This window comes from Echinops telfairi, unplaced genomic scaffold (genome assembly GCF_000313985.2).
Source record: "Echinops telfairi isolate 266 unplaced genomic scaffold, ASM31398v2 ScPeMD7_7400;HRSCAF=8409, whole genome shotgun sequence".
Classification (NCBI taxonomy): Eukaryota; Metazoa; Chordata; class Mammalia; order Afrosoricida; family Tenrecidae; genus Echinops; species Echinops telfairi.
Window position 1 is genome coordinate 56465810 of NW_022111300.1, and position 6947 is coordinate 56472756.

At 44.1% G+C, this 6947-nt stretch overlaps 1 pseudogene; it reads left to right on the plus strand.

Moving 5' to 3' along the window:
• The first annotated feature begins 2902 nt into the window (after positions 1 to 2902).
• LOC101643490 lies at positions 2903 to 6707 on the plus strand (annotated as a pseudogene).
• Positions 6708 to 6947: the final 240 nt, after the last annotated feature.

The following is a 6947-nucleotide window of genomic DNA, read 5'->3' on the forward strand; positions in this document are numbered from 1 at the left end:
ACCTGTTCATCAGGGATCTGTCCAAGTATCTTACTGGGAAAAAAAGAAAAGCAAAAACTTCATATAGACAATAAATGACATTTCAGAAGTTCTCTAATCAACACAGGTGGCATTGAATTCATCAATGATTCAGCTGTGTCACCAATGTATCTCTTTAGCCATAGGAGATGACTCTATTCCATTGACCACTTCATAGAGCTCTTCTCTCCAGTCTTCGTAACTCCTACCCGGCTGGGTTTGTTTCGTCTCTTTCTGATGAGTCTGTGTGAGAGAAGTTGAGGTAGATGGGTTGATATAATGCAGTTGTGAGTGATTGCTAACAGGGTTACTTGTGATTATAAAGACCTGATTTAAGGATTAGTTTTGCCAACCTAGTGGGTATAAGATTATAAAGAGGGCAGGGAGTCTTACCACTATCAAGAAAGAAGAGGCAGACATGAAACACATCATCGGAACCTTCAGAACTCCTGCACACCAAAACTCCTAGAGGCAAGGACGGAAAGCCGTGATTCCCGAGGGCCAGAAGCTGCAGAGTTAGAGTATGAGACAAAGCAGTGGTCTTCTTGGCCCAAAGAGCAAGTCAAAGGAAGTTCCCATAGGTCAGAGACTCACTGTGGAGTGGGTTCCTCTGGGCACTCACCTAGAGAGCTAGCTTCGCCTACTCACAAAGCTAGGGCTGGATACCTTTAGGCAGAAACGTATGATGGAGTGGCAAGCCCTCCACGCATTTAGAAGCAGCCCTGAAAGACCACTAACATTACATGGAGCAAGGCAGAGGCCAGGAGGGGATGTAAATGAGATGGAAGGACCAGAAAGAGGACTATCTGTAAGCATGGCTTGATTAAGACTGTTCTGAACAAAATGAACTGTGTCTTGAGACTTTCTGAACCTGAATTAAAATATTTCACCTCCCCCTATACTCTTGAGTATGGTCTAAAGTTCTCTGTAGTCATTGTGAGGGGTTATCCCACTGAGTCAAGAAGTAGATAGGGCCTTGGGAAGGACAGCAGGGGTCAGAATGGGTAAAGGGGATCAGGTGGGGGAGGCATGTGTGTCACCTGTCTTGTAAGACTATGCCTGAGATTGAGGGCCATTTTCTGCCTTGGTGAAGACAGCAGAGGTCAGATGCACACGCACACATTTTTGTCTGTCTGTTTGTTTGTTTTAAATAATGACGAGGCATAGATTGTATAAGAGAACTTCAGCGATTCATAAGAAGGGGGAATGAAAAGATAATGGATTTTTTCATGACATTTTTGAAGGACCCTCATATTTCTTAAAATACTAAAATTATTTAGACCCAGCCAATGATAGAACATTATTTATGCTTTTGTAATTTCCTCATAGTTTTCTAATGACCTGGTTGAGAACAAACTAATTTCATTGACTTCATAATGCTGAAACATATTAAATGAAGAAAGAACAAAATAGGAAAATGGATTTGTCTCTGGTTTCTTCTCTTTCTCTCTTACTTGCTGGTGGTGTGTTTATAAATTTTTGATGCTTGAGGAGAAAAAAAGATTCCCACAGCTGTTTATTTTACAAGCATTATCTTGGAAGGAATCCACAAATGTGATTTATAATTTCAAAGTCAACGATCAGGGGGAGAAAAATGAGATGCCAGCAGGCATTGTTGTCAGTGTGCTCTCGTGTTAACAACATGGACCAGTCTACTGCTTACATTCCAAAGGCATCTCCTTTGACTCTTCATTGCCAATGTTTGTTTGTTTTTGTCTGAGTTTAATGCTAAGACGCTTTGACATCGGGAAAGAAAATAAGAATAAAAATATTTATCTTACCATCCACTGAAATCAACCTGGTGAAATGATGGGATGGCCGTGCATGTTTTCCGTTAGAACTGGGTCACTAGGGCATGCATCAGCAGATGGGAATCATAACTCTCATCATTAATTTCTGTACTAGAAATATGCAGGGGGTAAATTATTTTTGGAAAATTTGAAGTAATTTCTTTTGGAAAGATGTTTTTCACCACATGTATTTGTTTAGGGGGGTGGTCTCTTGGTTAAATAGAAGGCATTCATTCATTTGTGTCTGCATATGTGCAGGTGTATCTAATTCAGGACCACTAGACTGGCCTTGCTGGGTGAAGAATAATTGTTTATCTAACACGGAGATACGGTTCTATAATTCAAAGTGGGATCCATGATGTTTGGCTGCCATATTTGCCATCCTGGTCTCGAGTCATGTTCCAACTACATAAGCAGGAAAGTTCTTCGTATATTTTTATTCACAGTATTCACTAAAAGTGCGTGGGTGGGGGCGGCGCAGGGCGGTGGCTTAGCAAGGGGACAAACCAGTTCCGGGAGGCTGGCAGAGTTACTGGTTTTCAGAAAGGCTCACGTACACTGCTGTCATCGCGTGTCTTGGAGTCCCTTCCACCCACCGCAACCCCACGTGACAGAGCAGGGCTGCCCTCTTTATCGGGACAGACTGCCAGATCTTTTCTCCTGGTAGCCAAAGGTGGGCTCAAAGGCCTGAAGTCCTGGAGCGCAGTTGAGGGCTCTGGCATTGCAGGTCTGATTGCACCAGGCTTTCCCCGGGACCAACCAGGATTTTCCTGGGAGCCCAGGCGCTGCCCTGCGCCCGAAACACCCGTTTCCATCCTGAGCATTCCCGCGCAGCTTTGAGAATGGGCTTTCGGTTTTATTGTTCATCAAGTTGTGATTAATTCTAATGAATGTAAATGAAGGTGCAGTTCTTTTAAACCAACGCTTACTGACAGCGCCGGCCACCAGGGCTCCTTTGTCATTGTAGGAGGTGACTCAGAAAGATGCAAAGTCTGCTTGGCAACCACCCACTTCCTAAACCCTCCCAACCACCTCCCCTCAGCGTTTTGCTGTTACTGTTGTTGTTGTTGAATTTTTATTCGTGGTCTTGCTTTATGCGGTACGCTTATTGGTTGATTTGAACAGCCCACATTTAGAATGAGTCACAAAACCCAGGAAGTTACCAAACCATTTGTACGGTCTGATGGAGAAGAAGCTCTACCTGCTCGTTCCATTTGGACTGTGTGAAAGCTGGGGTTGTGCTCACCCCGAAAGCAATACCTACCCTCCTGATGGATGCCCATGGCATCTACAGCGGGCAAAGGATTTAGATGTTTAAATAGGAGCAAGAAATGCTGATTTTGACTTTTCAGAACTTTTCCTTTTCTAATCTGCATGGCCCTTCTCTCAAACATTTTTAATCATGTAACCCGTTTCCTCTAAATTATTCAGGGGGTGGTGAGGTTTCAAATGAATTTCAGAACATATCAATAATGTTATAATCTATAATAGCTGCATTTCATCCGTCTTGAAGAGAAAGAGGTTACATCATGTGAACTGGGCTACACTCTGAGCTGCTAACTGCAAGGTCCTTGGTTCCAGCCCTCTAGCCATCCTAAGAGAGAAAAATGAAGCTTTCTGTTTCCCTAAAGACTGAACAGCTCAGAAACCTGTTCTCAGAAGCAGTTCTAGGACTGCAAGGAGCTTGAATCAACTGACGGCAGTGAGAGTGAGACTCTTAGGAAATCACATTGTCCTGTATATGTGTGTGCACATGTGTGTATGTGTGCGTACATGTTTGGTGTGTGTGCATACATGTGAGTGAATGTGTTAATGTGTGTGTGTGTGTGTGAGTGTGAGAGAGTGCTTGCTTGTGGCTGTGTATGTGTCCATGCACGCATGTGTGTATGTATACATGTATATATGGTAGTGTGGATGAATATGGATGTGTGCATGTGTGAGGGCATGTGCAGCCATAGGAGGCCCTGCTCTGAACTCCGCGGCCACATTCTCATACATCAGATGCTCCACCCTCCATGTACAGCCCGGCTTGGCCCCAGGAGGAGGGAAAACCACTTCACTACTGGTTCCAATACCAATAACCAGAGTCTCTTGCCCACCGCTGGCTCTAGTACCCACAGTCAGAGGCTGTGCCCTTCCTTAACAGTATCTCCAATTATAAGAGAGCAGTCCTGTAATGCCTCAGGACCTTCCCAGCTGTGCCCATTCAGAGACTCAGAGTTCTCCTGCTCAACATCAGCACGATGACAATTTAACAATCGAGTGTCAGCAAAGTTGTCCTCAGACACATAAACACTCTTAGCAAGTGCAGATATGGAGCTATGAAAAGACCTACATCTGAACTAAAAATTGATGATCCAAAGCCTGCTTAAAGTCTGGGAGCACACATGTGAACCAAACAAGGGCACGATCGCGCTCTGGTGCTGAGCAAAGCTCTCGGGAACGCTGAGAGGACATCTGGAAAAGCAGCCTGGGGAAGCCCTGATCTCAGAGTGTGAGGGTGCCAGGAAGCTAAGGTCAACTTGAGGACCTCTTACAAGAGCTCCAAACAGCCCCCCAAACCTATTTACATGTATTTTCCATAAAAAAGAAGTCAAAGAATTGCAAGATAAAATTAATAATAGGCAAGGATAAGAACAATAAGAGGCTGCTACTTGTAAAAATACAACTATGGTTATGTCTTAAGTTAGGGCCTCAGACCACATCCCCACAGGGTTAATGTCAATATTCCATGCATATTCTACTGTTATTCATAAGGTTTCTAAGTCCCATATTTTGGACATGTTATCAGGAGAGACCAGTTCCTGGAAAAGTGCACCATGTCTGGTAAAGTGGAGGAGCAGTGATGAAGAAGAGGCCCCTCAATGAGATGGATTGACACAGAGACCCCAACAACAGACTCAAGCCTGAGAACAATTGTGAGGCTGGTGCAGAACGGGGAGGTGTTTTGTCCTGTCACACATATGGTCACTGTGAGTGGAGACCCTCTTAGTGGCACCTAACAACAACTGCCCCCTGGGCATTTGAACAGCTGATGCTTCTGTGCTCAGTCTCAACATCACGATGTGCCATTGGGGCTGTCTTTGGGCAGAGCAGCCAGCTTCCAGAACAACACAGTCCTATTGCCAAGTGGAATCCACCCAGCAGTGGCTGGCTTTATTTATCCTTCTGATTTTTCTACATTAGACTTTGGACTATTTAGTCCTATACCTTAAGCTGATAGGTTATCACTTTACAGATATCTGACTTGATAGACCCAAATAAATAAGATTTGTACAAATAAATGTGATGTTATCTTGCACCAACTGTACACCTCCAATGTGTCTTGAAGTCACTAAAATGTATGTGTAGTGTTTTAATAAATATCCGGATATTTATTAACAAGTGAATCTTTCTACTCCCGTACAGATTTATAGTCCTGGAAACTGCAGGGGCAGGGTGTGTGGCAATTCTCCCTGTCCTATAGGGTTGCTATGATTTGGAATAGATTTCAGGGAGGTGAGATTTTGAGCTCTGAGTGTTGAATACGTTGTTGTTGTTGTCAGGTGTCATTGACTCGGCTCTGACTTCTAGCCTCCCTAAGTACACAAGTCCAGCAGAGCAGAGAGCAGCCCACTCCTGCGCCATCCTCAATGGCATTCCCATGCTTTAACCCTTTGTTACAGCCACCATGTCACTCTCTAAAGCTATTATACATTTTTTAATTAGCACTTGCTGTTATAGCTTTTTTAATTTGTTAATAGACATGACATATTTTTTGACAGCTGAAGAAATCAAATACAGTAATTTAGAAAGAGGAGAAGGCTATCCCTATTGTAAGTTGCATCACTGGAAAATCCATGAAAATCAACTTAAAACACATTCTTGTAAGCAATTAAAAATTTTGCTTGAAAAGACACTTTAGAAAAATCAGATGTCACTGACAAATGGTCAACAGCAATTGATGAATGGGAGAAATGTACAAATAATTTTAGTAAATTATACAGTAACAATACACAGAAGAACAAAAATAGAAAACTTAGATCAGATGTTAACTGATGGTACACGCTATACAATAATGCAATATTATATGTGTTGGCTACAAGAAAACTTACCCTGAAGTGCTTACAGGATGAAGCAGTGACAAAAAATGTCTATGCTCAGAGAAGGTCCCATTTGGGACGAGGCAAAGGAGGAAGAGTTGAGGAAAAGTGGGGAAGCCACGTACTTCTACCTCAACGATATCTCTGTTCTCCCTGAAGTCTCTGTGCCCCGGCAGAGGCCTATGCCCACATGGGACATGCTTGGGAAGAAATCAAGAAGCTTCTACCCCTCGCGACCACAATGGGAATCAGGCAAGACCAGCACCAGGAAATAATGTATTTGAACGGTGGCGCAGAAAACGCAGGTGGCCCAGTGATCCAGAGGAAGCCCCTTCTGCGGACCAGAGGTATGTTCACCCCGGCAGAGACCAGGGTAAGGGGTGGTGTCACTTAACAGCCTGGCCAGTTGCCCTGGTGGATACCGAGGGATGCCAACCCTGGGGGAGTCCTGTCCTCCCGAGGGCCAGTGGGAAGAGGACGAGGGCTGCTGACCCCTGAGCCAGAGAAGTGTCCCCTGACTGGGTACCAACCTCCACGCCACTCACTGCACAAGATACCGACAGAGACTATGACTACAGCAGGGCAATGACTGCTATGGTAACAGCTGGACCACCCTAGCCCAGAGCCGTACTGATGACTACGATTATGGCACGGACCCCTCTAGGAGACCTGCGACTCCTATGGGCAAGAAGAGTGGCCAAACCCCAGACACGAGGCTCCTTCGTTGAGGAAAACGAAGCCCGGGGCTGACTGTACTGCGGGGATACAGCCAATCTCCACCAGTCCTGTTGACTGGTCAAAGTATTTTTTTCTATGAATAATCCCTTTCTAAGAAATCAATGTTTAAGATACGAATGAATGGAACATAAAGCTACTTTGCTGAAATGTTAACTGCACAGAAAAGTGGGGTGAGGAGGGGTGGTGGTGGAAGGACATGTAAATTTTTGTTATTTCTAGTCTGTATATGAAAAGTAGGTCATCAAAAGAAATAAATAACTTTGATTAACTAGTGTTAAAAACCAACCTCAGGTAGTTTGACTAAATATCGATCCATCCA